We start from the raw sequence: 20,403 nt of genomic DNA on the forward strand, positions 1-20,403 counted from the left end.
TGAATATAAACCTATCTTACCTCGGGGATTCGCGGCCTTGTCTCTAGAGAGCAGACTCGGAGGGAGGAACACCTCGGGGCACAGAGTGACTAAAGCCAAAACTGAAAAAGTGACGTCACAGGAAAGCTGTGACCTGATTGGTTGATAGGAAGTCTGCACCAAATTTGGAAAAAAAAACACTGCAAAGCTGATTAATAAATTAATTATCTAAGTAGAAATGGCTGGGCAGGTGATGTGCTGTAGCTGTATGATGTGGGAGCCGGCGGATCCCATTGCGAGCTGCAGTGACCACATCTGCAGCAAGTGATAGTTGCTGGAGAAATTCCAGCTCAGAATTGATGAGTTGGAGTCCAAGCTCCAGACACTGTGGCACATCCGGGAGGGGGAGAGTTACCTGGATGCTTTGTATCAGGAGACGGTCACACCCGCTAGATTAAGTACCTCAAGTCCAGTCAGCAGGGTGTGACTGCAAGTGAGGCAGGTCGAGGGATCCTGTGTTCAGGAACAGAGGAGCCTCAGCTCTTGACCTTGTCCAACAGGTACGAGGTACTTGCTCCCTGTGTGGATGAGGAACAGGGCTGTAAGGAGGATGAGCCAGCTGACAACGGCACCGTGGCACAGGAGGCCATTCAAGAGGGGGGAAGCATAAAGACAAGTGGTAGTTGTAGGGGATTCTATAATTAGGGGAATTGATAGCTTCCTTTGTAAGCAGGAACGGGAGTCCCACATGGTATGTTGCCTGCCCAATGCCAGGGTGAGGGACATCTCTGACCGGCTTGAAAGGATATTGGAGAGGGAGGGGGAGGATCCAGTTGTTGTGGTCCACGTCGGGACAAATAACATAGGTATGACTAGGAAAGAGGACCTGTTTGGGGATTATCAGGAACTAGGAACTAAATTAAAGAACAGGTCCTCAAGGGTTATAATCTCCGGATTACTACCCGAGCCACGTGCAAATTGGCATAGGGATGCGAGAATAAGGGAAGTAAACACGTGGCTAAAGGAGTGGTACGGGAAAGAGGGGTTCCATTTACTGGCATCAGTATTGGAACAAAAGGGATCTGTACCATTGGGACTGTCTCCACCTGAACCGATCTGGGACCAATGTTCTAGCGAAGAGGATAAATAGGGTGGTGAACAGGACTTTAAACTAGAAAGTGGGGGTGGGGGGGGAGGGAAGGGTAAAACTCCAAGAAATATGACTAATGTGAAACAAAGCAGCAGGTTAGCATGTGGTGGGGGGGGTGGTGGTGGATTCAACTTCATGGAAAATTATGAAAAAACTGAAAAGAAAGGAGAGCCCAGGAGAGGCTATTAAAGTCTCCAGAACACAAAATAGGACAGAGTGTTTGGAAAGGGCTAGGAATCTAACTTCAAGCACATCAGATAAAGGGACGACAATGAGAAAGGGGACGGGAAATACAGGACTGAACGTGTTGTATCTGAATGCACGCAGTATACGAAATAAGGTAAAGGAGCTTGTGGCGCAGATTGAAATTGGCAGGTATGATATGGTGGGCATTACAGAGACATGGCTGCAAGGGGATCAGGACTGGGGGCTAAATATACAAGGATATACATCCTATCGAAAAGATAGGCAGGTTGGCAGAGGGGGTGGGGTTGCTTTGTTAGTAAGAAATGAAATTAAATCAATAGCAAGAAATGATGTCCAGTTAGATGATGTAGAACCTGTGTGGGTAGAGTTGAGGAACTGCAAAGGTATAAAAACCATAATGGGAGTTATGTACAGGCCTCCGAATAGTAGTCAGGATGTGGGGCACAAGATAAACCAGGAGATAGAAAAGGTGTGTAAGAAAGGCAAGTTTACAGTGATCATGGGGTATATCAATATGCAGGTTGACTGGGAAAATCAGGTTGATAGTGGATCCCAAGAAAAGGAATTTGTGGAATGACTATGAGATGGCTTTTTGGAGCAGCTTGTGGTGGAGCCCACTAGGGAACAGGCAATTCTAGATTTAGTGATGTGTAATGAGGCAGATTTGAGAAGGGAGCTTAAGGTGAAGGAACCCTTAGGAGGAAGTGACCATAATATGATAAAATTTACCCTGCAATTTGAGAGGAAAAAGCTGGAATCAGATGTAATGGTATTACAGTTGAATAAAGGCAACTACAGAGACATGAGGGAGGAGCTGATAAGAATTGACTGGGAGATGATCATAGCAGGAAAGACAGTGGAACAGCAATGGCAGGAGTTTCTGGGAGTAATTTGGGAGACACAGCAAAAATTCACCCCTAGGAAGAAGAAGCATACTAAAGGGAGGACGAGGCAACCATGGCTGACAAGGGAAGTCAGGGACAGCATAAAAGCTAAAGAGAAATCATACAATGCGGCGAAGAGCAGTGGGAAACCAGGGGATTGGGAAGCCTACAAAGACCAACAGAGGACAACTAAAAAAGAAATAAGGAGGGAGAAGATTAAATATGAGGGTAAACTAGCCAGTAATATAAAAGGAGATTGCAAGAGTTTTTTTTAGATATATAAAGGGTAAGAGAGAGGCAAAAGTGGACATTGGGCCACTGGAAAATGATGGTGGAGAAGTAGTAGTGGGGAGCAAAGAAATGGCGGAGGAACTGAATAGGTACTTTGCGTCAGTCTTCACAGTGGAAGACACGAGTGACATCCCCAAAATTCAAGAGTCGGGGTGGCAGAGGTGAGTATGGTGGCCTTAACCAAGGAGAAGGTGCTAGGAAAACTGAAAGGTCTGAAGGTGGATAAATCACCTGGACCAGATGAATTACACCCCAGAGTTCTGAAGGAGATAGCTGAAGAGATAGTGGAGGCATTAGTGGTGATATTTCAGGAGTCAGGGAGGGTCCCAGAGGACTGGAAAATCACTAATGTAACCCCCCTGTTTAAGAAGGGAGTGAGGCAAAAGACGGGAAATTACAGGCCGATTAGCCTGACCTCGGTCGTTGGTAAGATTTTAGAGTGCATTATTAAGAATGAGATTTCAGAATACTTGGAAGTGCATGGTAAAATCGGGCAAAGTCAGCATGGTTTCATCAAGGGGAGGTCATGCCTGACAAATCTGTTAGAATTCTTTGAGGAGGTAACGAGTAGGTTAGACAAAGGAGAGCCAATGGATGTTATCTACGTGGACTTCCAGAAAGCCTTTGACAAGGTGCAGCACAGGAGGCTGCTCAGTAAGACAAGAGCCCATGGTGTTAGAGGCAAGGTACTAGCATGGATAGAAGATTGGCTGTCTGGCAGGAGGCAGAGAGTGGGGCTAAGGGGGTCCTTCTCAGGATGGCGGCCGGTGACTAGTGGAGTTCTGCAGGGGTCAGTGTTGGGACCACAACTTTTCACTTTATACATTAATGATCTAGTTGAAGGAACTGAGGGCATCCTGGCTAAGTTTGCAGATGATACAAAAATAGGTGGAGGGACAGGTAGTATTGAGGAGGCAGGGAGGCTGCAGAAGGATTTGGACAGGTTAGGAGAATGGGCAAAGAAGTGGCAGATGGAATACAACGTGGGGAAGTGTGAGGTCATGCACTTTGGTAGGAAGAATAAAGACATAGACTATTTTCTAAATGGGGAGAGAATTCAGAAGTCTGGAGTGCAAAGGGACTTGGGAATCCTAGTCCAGGATTCTCTTAAGCTTAACTTGCAGGTTGAGTCGGAAGTTAGGAAGGCAAATGCAATGTTGGCATTTATTTGGAGAGGACTAGAATATAAAATCTGGGATGTGCTGCTGAGGCTTTATAAGACTCTGGTCAGACCACATTTAGAATATTGTGAGCAATTTTGGGCCCCGTATCTCAGGAAGGATGTGCTGGCCCTGGAGAGGGTCCAGAGGAGGTTCGCGAGAATGATCCCAGGAATGAAAGGCTTAACATATGAGGAACGTTTGAGGACTCTGGGTCTATATTCATTGGAGTTTAGAAGGATGAGGGGGTATCTGATTGAAACTTACAGAATACTGAAAGGCCTGGATAGAGTGGATGTGGGGAAGATGTTTCCATTAGTAGGAGAGACTAGGACCCGAGGGCACAGCCTCAGAGTAAAGGGAAGACCTTTTAGAACAGAGATGAGGAGAAACTTCTTTAGCCAGAGAGTGGTGAATCTATGGAATTCATTGCCACAGAAGGCTGTGGAGGCCAGGTCATTGAGTGTATTTAAGACTGAGATAGATAGGTTCTTGATTGGGAAGGGGATCAAAGGTTATGGGGAGAAGGCGGGAGAATGGGATTGAGAAACTAATCAGCCATGATTGAATGGCGGAGCAGACTCGATGGGCCGACTGGCCTAATTTCTGCTCCTATGTCTTATGGTCTAATAACCAGTGGATATACTGTACTTAGGTTTCCAGAAGGCATTTGATAAAGTGCCACATGGGTTATTGCAGGAAATAAAAGTTCATGTGTAGGGGTAACATATTGACATGGATAGAAGATTGGCTAGCTAACAGGAAGCAAAAAGTTGGCATAAATGGGTCTTTTTCTGGTTGGCAGCGTTTGACAAGTAAATAACATGGATGGAGGATCCGAAGGAATGGTTGCTAAATTTGCTGACGACACAAAGGTAGGTAGGAAAGTAAATTATGAAGAGGACATGAGGCTACAAAGTGACGTAGATAGGTTTTGAGTGTGCAAAGATCTGGGCAAATGTGAAATCGTTCATTTTGACAGGAAGTATAAAAAAGGTTTATTATCTAAATGGTGAGAGATTGCAGAGCTCTGAGGTGCAGAGGGATCTGGGTGTTCTCATGCATGAATCATAAAAGGTTAGAATGCAGGTGCAGCAGGTAATTAGGAAAGCTAATAGAATGTTATAATTTATTGTGAGGGGAATTGATTACATAAGTAGGTAGGTTATGCTTCAGTTGTACAGGGCGGTGGTGAGACCACATCTGGAATATTGTGTACAATACTGGATGTCTTATTTAAAGAAAGGTGTAAATGCGTTAGAAGCAGTTCTGAGACGGTTTACTAGACTAATACCAGGAATGGGTGGGTTGTCTTATGAGGAAAGGCTAGACAGGTTAGGCTTGTAACCACTGGAATTTAGAAGAGTAAGAGGTGACTTAATTGAAACCTTTAAGATCCTGAGGGGTTTTGACGGGATGGATGTGGAGAGGATGTTTCCTCTTGCGGGAGAATCTAGAACTAGGGGTCACTGTTTAAAAATAAGAGGTCGTTCATTTAAGACAGAGATAAGGAGAATTTTTTTCTCTGAGAATTGAGTCTTTGGAACTCTCTTCCTCGAAGTGTGGTGGAAGCAGTGTTTTTGAAGATTTTTAAGGCAGAGCTAGATAGATTCTTGATTAACAAGAGGGTGGAAGCTCATCAGGGATAGGCAGGAATGTGGGGTTGAGATTACATTCAGATCAGCCATGATCTTATTCAAAGGTGGAGCAAGTTGGAGGGGCAGAGTGGCCTACTCCTCCTAATTCGTATGTTTGTATACAGTGCATGAGTTCAGATTATTTCGCCAATGGATGGAACTGTTTCCTGGATCAAGGACTGAGTGAATAAGAGAAATGGCTGTAAAAATCAAGTTTGCACTAGGCAATGAGGGACTGCACCAGACCAACATGCCAGAATTCATAGCTGAGGATTAGAAGGATCCTAGCCAGATATGGATACTCCTGGAAGTTCAACTTAAAGTAAAAGTTAACTTCCAAATCTGTAGGTGAGAGCTGATGACACACCAGCAACAACAACATAAGTCAGTTTTGTGGCAAGATACAGAAGCAAAGCTCAGGAGTGAAACTTCTTAGGCATTGAATTGTTGGAATGCATTTTGTACCTAGTTAGTGTCTACCTCAATACAGGCCTTTCAAAATAAAACCTATGAGAGAAGGGTTACAGCATCGATGCATTGTTTAAAAATTGAAGGTTATGTATTTGGGAAAGTGGAAATCTCTGGCACAACCCACCATGGCCTGGCTGACTGCTGACAATGACTTGCCAATCAAGTGCATTGGAAAGATAACCTTACAGTGCTGTAAATCAGAATGGGTACCACAAATGTTTTATATTCTAGACACAGCCAGCCCAGCTGTGGCAGGACTTATAGTATGCTGAGATTTACAACACATGAGGTCAGCACCACACCAAAAGGTGCAGAAAGTTACAATACAAAGTGCATCAAGTTGGATAGAGACCTGACACAATTGAAGATACTGGGGGATGGTTAAGATTAAATTGCAAAAACTTTGGTGTCATGGCTGGCAGAACTAGAGGCTACCAACACGAATCTTCATTTACAAATTGGAAAGCTGAACGCTGATTGTAGCCAAATACAGGAACTTCAGTACTGTATGGTTTGTGAGAACAAAAGCTTAGCAAACCAGTGTGTTGATATGCAAACTAATTTAAATAGTACAGCAGCATAAATGACCAATACTCACTATAATGGCCAAACTGAAGAAAAAAGATGGGGGTGGCACTTGTGCATTTAGCTGATATCAAAACAGAAAAAAACATTAGAACGGAAAATTCTGTCCTTAAAAGATGAGTCTAACAAGCGGGTAAAAACTACCCTGCCCAGTCGTCATCTTTCTGTTTTCAACAGTGAGAGATGTACTTCTTTCCAAACAAGGGAAGATAAATGTGTTGTATGACATGCAGGCAGGAACAGAATTGGCTCGATTGAGAATAGGACAGAAGAACAGGAGTCTCAATCATTCGTTGGGAACTTGATATTATACGCAGGTTGCTACGATATGCAACCAGCCCAGATCTTACAAAGTTAAGACACCCAATGGTGTAATTCTCAGACGGAACTGATGTCAACTCGAGAGTTATATGATGATACCATATCTGACACTCCTGTCGTGCTATGGACACGGTCAGAGGCAACGTTTGATGGCAAAGGCATGGATGTCACTTATACAGATGAAGAACAGGTTGAGAGAGTTCTGAATAGTCAGTGAATCAGAAGAGTCATGAAGATGATCACAGTTCTGAGCAGAGTTTTATTATAAAATCTGGTCGAATAATCAGACCTCCTACATTTTTGAGACATTTAGTTTTGTGTAATTATAAACTGTTTTATTCCTGTATAATTATTCTGAACCACAAGCTCATTGTATATTGTGCTTATGTTTTCTGACTAATGGGATATGTTCCTATCTTTGGAAAACTAGGAGGATGTTGTGGAATTGCTTTAAGAGTCTAAGTGAAGTCACTGAAGGAAGTGTTGTCACATCCCCTGTGACCAAGGAGTTGAGTGTAGACTGACGGAATAAGGTGTGTGTGAACATTCTCCTATACATATGGTGTGTATATATGTTCCAGTTCAAGTTACAATAAAGAACCAACGTATTTGTTTTTGTTCGTATTCCTGTGACCTCTTTACCAGTCACACACAAAAGGAGCAAGTAATATTCTATGATCTCTGTCCTCCGTGTTTGGTTCCCTTGCATCGACTAACTGGCATGCAACCAGACCACTTCAGAAGTGATTGACACCAAACTATAACGCCCATTGATGATTTGTTTCTTTACTTAGGTGTGTAAAATATGGATGACACTAGCTTCTATTGCCCTCTCCCTCCCCCTTTTCTCTTTCTCCCCCTCCCTTCTCGCCTCCCCCATCTATTTCCTCAGCTGGTCTGCACATCTCACATCCCACCACCTATTCCTTCCCCATTTTCCTTCTCCTACCTTGCCTTTCTTGCTTCCCCTACCTATCCCTCTTTCCTTCATCGCCCCCTCATTCCACCCACTCCCCTTTTTCCCCACCTCCCCCTCTCATTCCCCCACTCCCCTTTTGCTTCACCCCTTCCCCCAACCATCTCTTCCCCCCTCCCTACTCTTTCATCCCTCTCCCCACCTTTCCCTCCCCTCCCTCTCCTGCTCCCCCTCCCTCCTCTCCGCTCCTCTCTTCCCCCACCCCAGGATCGGCTGCGGCCGCACGCGCTCTAAGGGCCGTGGTTTCCATGGGAACGGCGGTTGGCCGCTTCGCCGGAAGAAAGCTGTCCCGTGCTTCGGTTTGTGATATCGGAAAAGCGCTGGTGTGAGCAACGTGAGGAGGAAACAAAAATCAAGCTCCTCTGCGCCAATCCTTAGTTCATTTCCGTGTTCCTGTTGGAGGCGGTGTTAGCAGGAGGATTCCTCGCGGAGGTTTCCCGCGTTTATGGAGTTATTTCCCACCGTCTAACCGTGTAAAACTTGGTTTTGCTGATTTGTTTCCGGGTCGATGTTGGGGGGGTAAATGTGGCGCCAGTGGTGAGATTTCGGGTATTGAAGTGTTGTTCGGCTGTCGCTTTCAGTGCTCAGAATTCGATAATGCATGTATTATAAGAATACGTTTTTATGTGGAAAGGAAAAAAAAACACTCGACAACCCTACTGTATTTATACCATTTACCATCGCATTACTATGTTGCGTGGATTTATCCAGACTTTTAGGTAATATTACTTCTTCCCTAATTATTATGTCTCTTTAGTGATAATATAGAGATACAGTGCGCTATTCAACTATTACTTTGATTGCATATTTCTGTGGATGAAGGAAAGGTGTCAAGTGCTTCACATATCAAATTGGTTTTGCCAAGGGGTCATAGAGCCATTACTGCATTGAAGGAGGCCATTCGGCCCATCGAGTCCATGCCAGCTCTCTGGAGGAATCCAGTCCGTCCCATTGCCCTACTCTATTCCAATAGCCCTGCAAGTTTATTTCCTTCAAGTGCCCATCCAATTTCCTTTTGAACTCATTGATCATTTCCACTTCATCACCCTCATAAGCAGTGAGTTCTAGTTCGTTACTGCTCACTGCATTTTAAAAAAAAGTTCTTGCTGATATCCCCTGTATCTCTTGCCTAAAACTTTGAATCTGTTCACCCTATTCCTTGTATCATTGACTAATCTAAACCTGTCATAATCTTATACACTTCTCCCCTCAACATCCTCTGCTTCAAGTAGAACAATGCCAGCTTCTCCAAAATAAAATCCCTCATCCTTGGAACCGTTCAGGTCAATCTCTGCACCCTCTCAAGAATTCTCACATCTTTCCTGAAGCATGGTGACCAGAACTGGATGCAAAACTCTAGTTGTGCTCTAACAAGAGTTATGTAAAGGATTTATTTACAATTGGAGTCCAGGTTGAGTGTAATGTCCCAGGTCTCTGTATTCCTGAAAGTTACCTGAAATCCCCTCATCCTTATGGTTTTTTACTGGTAGGACTTGGGCATTATACTTAAGCTATTTCCATGTCTGTGGTGAGTGATTCAGCACCTGACTGCTCAAAGCCATCTACCACCTATAAGGCACAAGTCAGGAACATGATGTAATATTCTCCACTTGCCTGGATGGATGCCATTGCAACAACATTCAAGAAGCTTGACAGCATCATGACAAAGCAGTTCACTTGATTGGTAGCTTATCCGCCACTTTAAACATTTGCTCTCTCCACCACCTGTTTTGCTGTCTGCCAGAACTGCCTCCCAGTAATATAAATCTCAGACTCCTACCGTAATGCTGTGAACTTTCAGAACTCTGACCCTAGCTAAACTACATGATTCCTCATGCCCCCAAAATGATAAATTTGTGTATTGCTCTAGCGTTGCTTTTCTTAATCTAATGAAGTGAGGTTAAGACATGAGGCTGTTGGTGTATTTGGGATGGGAGAGATAGTTTAGGTGCAGCACTCTTCAGTGAACTACTGAGAGTTTGGGCACTTAGGGATACAGGTGATTGATGCATCTTTAAATCATATAAAATTTTAGGGCCTGTGCTGGCTATTTGAATTTGTTAAATTAGTCCAACTCCCCTGCACTTTCCGCAAAGCAGTGCAAATTATCCCATCTTTGCAAGTATTCTTCCAATTCCTTTTTGAAAGTTTCTGTTGAATCTGCATCCAGCATCCTTTCAGTACATTCCAGATTAAAACAACTTGCTGTGTAAAAAAAAACTCTGGTTCTTTTTACCAATTAATTAAAATCTGTGTTGTCTGGTTATTGACCCACCTGTGGAACAGTTTCTCCTTATTTAAAGTCATTAACGAGTTTGACATCTCTATTAAATTTCCCTTTAACTACTTTTCCCTCGGGAGAACAATACAAGCTTCTCTACTCTGTCCACTTAATTGCAGTCCCATATCACTGTTTCCACTCTAGCAAATCTCTGAACACTCTCCAAGGCCTGGGCATCCTGCCTAAAGTGTGGGGCCCAGACTTAGGCACAATGCTCCTGAGACCTAATCAGTGACTTAGAAAGGCTTAGCATAACTTCCTTGCTTTTGTTCTCTATGACTCTACAGTCAAGGATCCTATATGCTTTTTTTAAGCACCTTCTCAACTTATCCTGCCACCTTCAAAGGTTTGTGTATATGTACCCCGCCGGTTGCCATTAAGTTTAGCATTTAGGTCATCAATATGTTTGCCAATTCAGTGAATATTTACCTAGTAACTTAATGCCATGACTATAAAAGACAAAATCAGACAGGTTTCCTTCAGTTTTTAAAGAGGGAGTAATATTTGTTATATGTATTATGTTTAACCTGGTCTAAGAAAAAGAATAAAAAAGCTCCTTCTGTAAAAGACAAACACACGCACTCGAAGTTCACACTCATACAAATAGATTAGAGGGGGAGGATAGATTAAGCAATTTAAAGCCCAGTAAAGTTAAAGGGGTAAACAGTTCTTGAAGGTTGGTGGCTTGACTGGCTTCAGGCTGAACTGGTGGTCCTTCTGGGTCGGCATTGAAGCAGTTTAAAGCTGTAGACGGATGATTTATCTGTTCTTCTGAAGAAAGGGGCTACAGGGTTGAGTTCTTTGTTAAAATCTCTGCAATACATGGAGAGTCAAACAACAGCAGACAGTATTCAAAACTTGCAAGTTGGATGGAGAGCGCGAGAGAATGAGAGGCAACGCACTCGGGGTCCAGCTCCTTCAGCATCTCCAATGCTTGTCCTGTTCTGCGGGAAATGCAGTTGCTTAAACACAAAAGGTCATATGACCCTCCTCTCTAACTGCCCAATATGGCCATGGCTAGTGTATTTCAGTTGTAACTTGATTGGGTAATGGCTGGGAATTCCTCTCTCAGCCAGGGTCCCTTTCTCCAAGTAAATATGTCTGACGGTTTATTTCCACCCAGTTGATTGTCTGGATGCTTTGCTAATGAGTAGGAGATAGCCCTCATTCATACTCTTTCAGTTGTTCCTGGTGAGACTCTGCAGACAAGTTGGCTTCACTTAATGGCTTTGGAATGTAGAAGGTACAGTGATGCATTTGTGCAGCCGTCTTTGACTGTGATCTCAAGTCATTGGAAAGTGACTTTTGTATTAAGAAAATCAATTAGTGGTTACCAGGTAGTAAATTGAAAAATCATTTTTTGATATAAATCAATAGTTTCACAACAAGACCAAAACTGTACATACTACTGGTGAGATCTCACCAATGCCCTGCACAATTGTAGCAAGATTTCCCTACTTTTATACTCCATTCCCCTTGCAATAAAGACCAACATCCGTTTGCATTCCTAATTACTTGCTGCACTTGTGTGCTAACTTTGTGATTCATGTACAAAGGCACCCAGATCCCCCCTATACCCCAAGATTCTGCAGTCTCTTTCTATTTAAATAATATTGCACTTTTTTATTCTTCCTGACAAAGTGGATAACTTCAGATTTTCCCACATTATATTTCATCTGCCAAATTTTTGTCCACTCACTTTATCTATATCCACAAGAATTAAGAGCAGAATTGATCCTGCTCTGCCATTCGATAAGATCATGGCTAATCTGATTGTGGCCTCAACTTCAATTTCCTGTCTGCCCCCATAACCCTAGACTCTCTTGTCAATCAAAAAACTGTCTAACTCAATCTTGGATATACTTAATGACTCAGCCTTCATTGCTGTCTGGGGAAGAGACTTCCAAATACTAACAACCCTCTGGGAAAAGAAATATCTCCTCATCTCAGTCTTAAATGGGAGATCTCTTATTTTTCAACTGTGTTGTCATTGTATAAATAATCACACTGCATAGCAATCACCTCATTAAAGACAATTGCTAGTTAAAACAGGTGATGGGCATTGATTATCCCATCTAAACAGAATGAAAAGATACAGCTGGAATACTTTGTGTGGAAGTTGCTAGGAAGTCAGTAGTTGCCTTGAAAATAAACCAGCTTGAACCAAAAGACCAGCCTGGATTGATTCTTCCATCACAGCCTCTTATTGTGAATAACATGGTAGCAGAGGATGAACTTTAAGCTTTGCTGATTGATTGCTGTGTATGGAGCTTTTTGTCTCAATCCACTGATGGAAAAGAAGTGTACTGTTGCTAACAATTTAAGTTCTGGAATGGCAGAAGGACGATGCAGAATTGTGAACTTTGACTATCTGTCAATTCTTTCTGACTCTGAACCTTATCAGCAGTGGAAGGCTGAAATTGAAATGTGGACCTGGGTTACTTCCATACCTGGGAAGAAGCAAAATATGGCTTTGGTGTTATTATTACCAGCCAAAATTAAGATGAGTAAGGTATTTTCAGAGTGGAAAGTGGATGATTTGGATCATGAAGAGGGATTGAACCTTCTGTTACAATTTTTGGAAATGTTTTACAAAAAGGATGTTATTGGAAGCATATGAAGTTTGGATGATCTTTGATAGGTTTAGGAAATCAGATGATCAGTCCATGGAAGAATATATCATGGATTTTGATAAATATTACAGGAGATGACAGAGATTTGAACTTGAAATTCATGAATCGGTATTGGCATTTAAATTACAGGTCTGTACTCGCATTCCCCATGTTGATAGTCTTTTAGTGCTAACGGGTTCAATTCCAGGGGAAAGAATCTCTCCCAGATCAAATGGCTGCTGCCCTAAAAAAAAATTCTGGGGAAACAGGCATTCCCTGTCTCTTAGCAAATGCAAACAACTATGCTGTGAAACAAAGGATAGAGGAATCAATGGTGGCTGAATTTCAAGGTCGACCAAACATTAGACGAAGATTCCAATACAAAGATGGGGTTAATGACAAGAGGTCTGAAAATTGTTGTAACCCTAGCCAATTCGAGAGTCAGGACGAAAAGCGTGTCTGGGATGGTGATTGTAGGCGTTTAAACTCAAAAAATGCATGGGGAATGGTTAATTGGTGTTTTCAGTGTGATTTCCCAATATCATTACGCGATGAACTGTCCACAGCAAAGGATTCGTGTTTTTGAAGTGACCCACGAGATGGATTCATCTGAAACTGAAAATGATGATGGTGACTGCCATGATGGAATTGTATTGATCACATTGTTTGAATCTGGTGATCTTGATGGTAGATTCCTTCAACTGTGCAGTTCTGGACAGTGGTTGCACTTCTACGGTCGGATATGGACTGGCTAGACTGCTATCTGGCGTCTCTTGATGAGGCAGACCAGCGGAAGATCAAGGAGTGTGAAAGGTCTACCTGCTTCAGGTTGGGAAATGACAATACATTAACATCCTCCAAATGTAAGATAGGGGTCAATCTAATCAGTGCTGATGTGGTTTCTAGTGAGAAACCGCTATTGTTAAGTTGATTTGCAATGAAGAAGGCTCAGATGACAGTATACATGAAGAATGATAGAGCAGTTGTATTTGAAAAGTGGATCTACGTTTTACTCAGTCAGGCTATTACTGCTTGCCACTAAGGAAGCCAGAGATTTCTCACCAAAAAGTAAATGCAGTTTTGTTAACTGCTGATAATAAAGAATTCGGTGGACAAAAAGATGATCATTTGGAAATTAGACAAATTGGACAGTTTGCACATCCAGCGCCACAGAAACTGAACACTCTACTTCAAGATGCGGGGGTTGTCAATAAAGGAAATGATGACCTTATTGAACAAATCACTACTCAGTGTGAAATTTGCCTTAAATATTGCAAGACAACACCGTGTACTGTTGTGAGCCTGCCACAAGCCAGGGAGTTTAATGATGCAGTGGCAACGGACTTGAAACTTTGGGACAAAGATAGAGGTATTTTATTTAGTACATTTCATAGATATGGCAACCAGATTTAGACTATGGTGATACATAGAAGACAAAAGGACCATTGTCGATAAGATCATCGAGAAATGAATAGGAACAGGATTAGGAATATCAATGAAGTTTCTCACAGAAAATGGTGGGGAATTCGCCAATGAGGAATTTTGAGACGTGTGCGAAAATTTAAACATATTTATGCACACTGTAGCTGAGAGCCCGTTTAGTAATGGTCTTTGCAAAAGAAACCATGTGGTAATAGATGATGTTACATAAAATATTAACTGATCAACCAGATTGTAAATTGCAAACGACGCTAGCATAGATGTTGCACGCAACGAACTCTGCAAGTGGTTGGAGGACACAGTCCATACCAGTTGGTGTATGGAAGAAATCCAAAGTTACCTTCAGTGGTGTATGGAAGAAATCTGAAGTTATCTCCAGTGTTGTCAGGTGCTGCTCCTGCTCTAGAAGGAACTAGCATTAGCTCCACCTTTTCTGCTTATCGGAATGCTTTGCATGCGGGCAGAAAAGCTTTCATTAAAGCTGAGGTTTCGGAGAAAATTCGGCGAGCCCTACGGCACCGCATAACACCATTGGGAATACAGTTTAGACAAGGAGACATGGTATATTATGAAAGGGAAAGCTGGAAAGAGTGAAAAGGACCTCACAAAGTAATAGGAAGTGATGGGAAAGTGGTAATTGTGCAACATGGCAATCAAACTGTTAGGTTACATCCTTCATAGTTAATTGGTACTGACTATACCTTTACAGGTTCTGAACAGGACATAGAACGTGAGGAGGCACCATGTACTTAACATACACACACACACACACGGTAGTTATGAGGAGCAGATGCTGGCAGATACAGGGTTGAACAAAATAACACTGAGATACAGGATAACGCTATTCCTCCAAAAAGGTAACTACCCAAAGTAGGAACAAAGGTAACATATATGCCAGAAGGGACCAGTGTGTGGAAGGATGTCACCATCATAGGGAGAGCAGGAAAGGCCATTGGTAAATACAAACATTGGCTAAATGTGCAGGATGAAGGACAGGAGACAAGACCTATCGATTGGCAAACCAATGTAAAGATGTGAAAACGCAGTATGAGTTCTGATAGTGGACCAGAAAGTGGCCGTGACGCTGGAAAAAAGTCATGGAGCTGCAAACGGAGTTCTGCTCACATGGGAGAAAAATCATACAGTAGTAGTCCAGAAAGAGAGCAATGTGAGTAGAGGCTGTAGCTTAACAAGAATGAGAGAAAGCTAGGAATCTCAATAGGTGTAGAAGACTTTATGGCAGAGATTCTAGTAGCTGCTAATAATTTGGAAAATAAACTGATCAAGGAAGCCAAATGGAAAGAGTTAGAAAGTTGGAAGGAATTTGGGGTATATTCTGAAATACTTGACAGAGGACAGCCAGCTTTATCTCACAGATGGATCTGTACAGCAAAGGCACTCCCAGAGGCCACATATAAGGCCAAAGCAAGATTAACAGTCTGAGAATAAAGAATTTTGTCTTCTATGTATCATGATAGGCTTTGAAGAGAGACTAGGAGACCAGGATGTCAGAGTGGACTCGCCTACTGTGGAGAAAGTGAGTTTGAAGATTTATTTTTAGCTATTTTGGCACCCTATTCCTGGGAGTGCAAATCAATTGATATAAAGGCTACGTTTTTTCAAGGAGAGAAGTTTCAGAGGGAAGTTTTTTTTTTGAAACCGCCCAAAGAAGTCGGGGCTGTTGAAGGAAAGCTATTGAAATTGAACAAGTGTGTTTATGGATTGAATGATGTGTCAAAAGCATGGTATTTTTCTGTGAGATCTGCCCTGTTGAAAACAGGTTGCATTCAGCTAAAGGCAGACCCCGCGATATTCTACTGGTACCATAAGGAGAAACTAGCTCAAATCTTTATCATGCATGTTGATGTTTCCTGTGGGGAAGCTCTGTAGAATTTGAACAATGGGTAATTGAGAAGATAAAAAAGGAATTCAAGATCGGAAGGCAGGCTTCGGGGGCCTTTAAATACATAGGTTTAGACATTAAGCAGAGCAAGTTAGGAGTGACATTGAATAAATAATCTTTACCTAGAAAATGTTAATCATATCCCAATAACTTGGGTTAGATCCTCACAAAAAGAGAATCAGAGGATCCTGCTACCAAGGAAGAAATGGAACAGTTGAGAAGTTTGATTGGGCAGTTGAACTGATTGATCACTCAGACTAGGCCTGATGCTAGTTATGATGTGTTGGAGCTCAGTACCATGATGAAACATGCAACAGTTGAGGAAGTTCTGAGAGCAAATAAAACACTTAAAAAATTAAATTCTGAGAAATGTATGCTCAAGTTTTCAGCCTTGAGTGATCCAGAAAATACGAGGTTCATCATTTTTAGCGATGCTTCACATGCCAGTCATCCAGATGGGCACTCTAGCACAGCAGGGTTTATCATATTCTTGGTGAGAAAGAATGATAAATGTTGCTCACTGGCTTGGGAGGCCAAGAAAATGAAAAGGGTAGTGAAAAGCACCTTAGCTGCTGAAACACTAGCCTTGGTAGAAGCATTAGATATGGGGGTTTACTTATCCAATAAACTGACAGAAATATATAAGGGGCAATGTGAGAAAAGTTTGCCCATAGAATGTTATGTTGATAACCGGTCTCTTTGGGACAATGTTCATTCCATGAAAAGTGTCACAGAGAAAAGGCTAAGAATAGACCTAGCCAGCATAAAAGAAATGTTAAAGAGAAGAGAGACCTCTAAGATACAATGGGTTGACATAAGTCACCAACTATCAGACTGTTTTACGAAAAAAATTGCCTATTCTAAGAAATTATTAAATTTATTGGAAGAAGGGTGTCTTATGTTATAAAGATGAAATGAAAAAAAAACTTTTATAATTGTTTATTATATGTACCTTGTTAAAGACAATTGCTTGTTAAACAGATGATGGGCATTGATTATCCTATCCAAACAGAATAAAAAGATGCAGCTGGAACACTTTGTATGGAAGCTACTTGGAAGTCAGTAGCACTGAGGAGTTGTCTTGAAAATAAACCAGCTTGAATCAAAAGACCAGCCTGCCACAGCCTCTTATTGTGAGTAACATATGCCTCCTGGTTTTAGATTTGCCATGAGGTGAAACATCCTCCCAGTGTCTACTCTGTCAAGCCCCCTCAGAATCTTATATGTTTCAATAAGGTCACCTCTCTTTCTTCTAGACTCCAACAAGTATAGGCCCAACATGCCCAATCTTTCTTCATAAGGCAAACTCCTTCATCCCAGTGAACCTTCTCTCAACTGCTTCCAATGTGAATATTTCCCTTCTTAAGTTAGGAGACCAAAACACAATATTCTCAGTGAGGTCTCACCAATGTCCTGTACAGTTATAGCAAGACTTCCCTACTTTTATACGCCATCTTCCTTGCAATAAAGGCCAACATTCCATTTTCCTTGGCACAAAAGTAAAACAGGAAAGGTGGCCAAACCATGGCTTACAAGGGAAATTAGAGGTAGTATTAGAACCAAGGAAGAGGCATACAAGTTGGCCAGAAAAAACAACAGACCTGAGGATTGGGAGCAGTTTAGAATTCAGCAAAGGAGGACCAAGGGATTGATTAAGAAGGGGAAAATAAAGTACGAGAATAAGCTTGCGGGGAACATAAAAACTGACTGTATAAGCGTCTTTGGTATGTGAAGAGAAAAAGATTGGTGAAGACAAATGTAGATCCCTTACAGTCAGAAACAGGGGAATTTATAATGGGGAACAAAGAAATGGCTGACCAACTAAATGCATACTTTGGTTCTGCCTTCACAAAGGAGGACACAAATAACATACCAGAAATGTTGGGGAACACAGGGTTTAGTGAGTGGGAGGAACTGAAAGAAATCAGGGAAATGGTATTGAGGAAATTAATGGGATTGAAGGCCGATTAATCCCCAGGGCCTAATAATCTACATTCCAGAGTACGAAAGGAAGTGGCCCTAGAAATAGTGGATGCATTGGTGGTCATCTTCCGAGATTCTGTAGGCTTAGGAACAGTTCCTACAGATTGGAGGGTAGCTAATGTAATCCCACTATTTAAAAAGGGAGGTAGAGAGAAAACAGGGAATTATAGACCAGTCAGTTTGACATTGTAGTGGGGAAAATTCTAGAGTCCATTATAAAAGATTTAATAGCTGAGCACTTGGAAAACAGTGGCAGAATTGGACAGAGTCAGCATGAATTTACGAAAGGGAAATCATACTTGACAAATCTACTGGAATTTTTCGAGGATGTAACTCGTAGAATTGATGAGGGGGAGCCAGTGGATGTGGTTTATTTGGACTTTCAGAAGGCTTTCGACAAAGTCCCACGTAAGAGATTAGCATGCAAAATGAAAGCGCATGGGATTGGGGGTAGTGTATCGAGATGGATAGAAAACTGGTTGGCAGACTGGAAACAAAAAGAGTAGGAATAAATGGGTCTTTTTTCGAATGGCAGGCAGTGACCAGTGGGGTATCGCAGGGATCAGTGCTGCGACCCCAGCTATTCACAATATATATTAATGATTTAGATGAGGGAACTAAATGTAACATGTCCAAATTTGCAGATGACACAAAGCTGGGTGGGAGGATGAGCTGTGAGGAGGATGCAGAGATGCTACAGTGTGATTTGGACGTGCTGAGTGGGCAAATGCATAGCAGATGCAGTATAATGTGGATAAATGTGAGGTTATCCACTTTGATAGCAAAAACAGGAAGGCAGATTATTATCTGAATGGCGATAAATTGAGAGAGGGGAATGTGCAACGAGAGCTGGGTGTCCTCGTACACCAGTTGCTGAAAATAAGCATGCAGGCGCAGCAGGCAGTAAAGAAGGCAAATGGTATGTTGGCTTTTGTAGCAAGAGGATTCGAGTACAGGAGCAGGGATGTCTTGCTGCAATTATACAGGCCCTTGGTGAGACCACACCTGGAATATTGTGTACAGCTTTGGTCTCCTTATCTGAGGAAGGATGTTCTTGCTATAGAGGAAGTGCAGCGAAGGCTTACCAGACTGATTCCTGGGATGGTGGGACTGACATTTGAGGAGACATTGAATCGGTTAGGATTATATTCGCTGGATTTCAGAAGAATGAGGGGGGATCTCATAGAAACCTATAAAATTCTAACAGGACTAGACAGGGTAGATGCAGGAAGGATGTTCCCGATGGTGGGGGAGTCCAGAACCAGGGGTCACATTCTGAGGATAAGTTGAGGATAGCTCTTGGGGCAAAAGGGATCAAACGATATGGGGAGAAAGTGGGAGCAGGCTATTGAGTTGGATGACCAGCCATGATCATAATGAATGGCGGAGCAGGCTCAAAGGGCCGAATGGCCTACTCCTGCTGCTATTTTCTATGTTACTTGCTGCACCTGCATGCTGACATTTTGTGATTCATGTACAAGGGCACCCAGATCCCTCTACAGCATTCTGCAGTATTTCTCCATTTACATAATATTCTGCTTTTCTACTCATCTGCCAGTGGACAGCCTCACATTTTCCCACATTATACTCCATATGTCAAATTTTTGCCTAGTTTCAGAAAAAAATTCTCCTCAGCTCCATCCTAAATGGGAGATGCCTATTTTTTGTGTCGCTTAGTCTAGACTCCATTAAAACGGAGAACATCCTCTCAGTTTCCACCCTGTCAAGTCCCTCAGGATCTTATGTTTCAATAAGATCACCTCTCATTCTTCTAGACTCCAATGAGTGTTAACCCAACCTGTTCAACCTTTTGTTCATAAGATATCTATTTACAGACTCTTTGTACCTTCTCACAGCTTGCTTTCCTATTTGCCTTTGTATTGTCAGCAAATTTGGCTACAATACAGTCAATCTCTTCATCCAAGCTGTTTAATATAGATGATAATTGGTTGAGGCCCCAGCACTGATCTCTGTGGCACTCCATTAGTTAGAGTTTGTCAACCTGAAAATCCCCCATTTATCCCAACTTTCTTTTTCCTGTCAGTTAGCCAATCCATCATTGGCAGAAGGATCAAGAACTGGAAGACTCCAATTTTTGGTAATTGTCAAAAGAACCAGAGGTGACATCTGAAGCAACCTCCCAAGCAGTGAGTGGTTGGGATCTGGAATGCAATGCCTGAAAGTGTGGTAAGGACAGTTTCAATTGTAGCTTCCAAAATTGGATAGGCACCTTAAGATAAAAGTTTTGCAGGGCTAAGGACGTGGAAATGAGACTAGATGAGTTGCTCTTGCAGGGAGCTGGTATGGACATTAACCTCAACTCCACATTCCTGGAGTTCCCCCAATAACCTTTCACCCTCTTGTTTATCAAGAATCTATCTACCTCTGCCTGAAAGATATTCAAAGACTCTGCCTCAATCACTTTTTTGAGAAAGAGAATTCTGAAGTCTCCCAACCTTCAGGGAATTTTTTTCCCCTCATCACTGTATTAAATGGGTGACCCCTTATTTTTAAACAGTGATC

The 20,403-nt window shown here is 42.3% G+C and overlaps 1 protein-coding gene across 1 annotated transcript in view; it reads left to right on the forward strand.

The window, feature by feature from the left end:
- Positions 1-15,520: 15,520 nt before the first annotated feature.
- Positions 15,521-20,403, forward strand: part of LOC121271134 (cyclin-dependent kinase-like 4) — a 100,153-nt gene continuing 95,270 nt past the window's right edge. Inside the window, exons 1-3 of the mRNA XM_041176898.1 lie at positions 15,521-15,531; positions 16,910-17,030; positions 19,925-20,067. The gene's annotated coding sequence lies outside the window, so the exon portion shown is untranslated. The remainder of the gene's footprint in view (positions 15,532-16,909; positions 17,031-19,924; positions 20,068-20,403) is intronic.

This window comes from Carcharodon carcharias, chromosome 2 (genome assembly GCF_017639515.1).
Source record: "Carcharodon carcharias isolate sCarCar2 chromosome 2, sCarCar2.pri, whole genome shotgun sequence".
NCBI lineage: Eukaryota > Metazoa > Chordata > Chondrichthyes > Lamniformes > Lamnidae > Carcharodon > Carcharodon carcharias.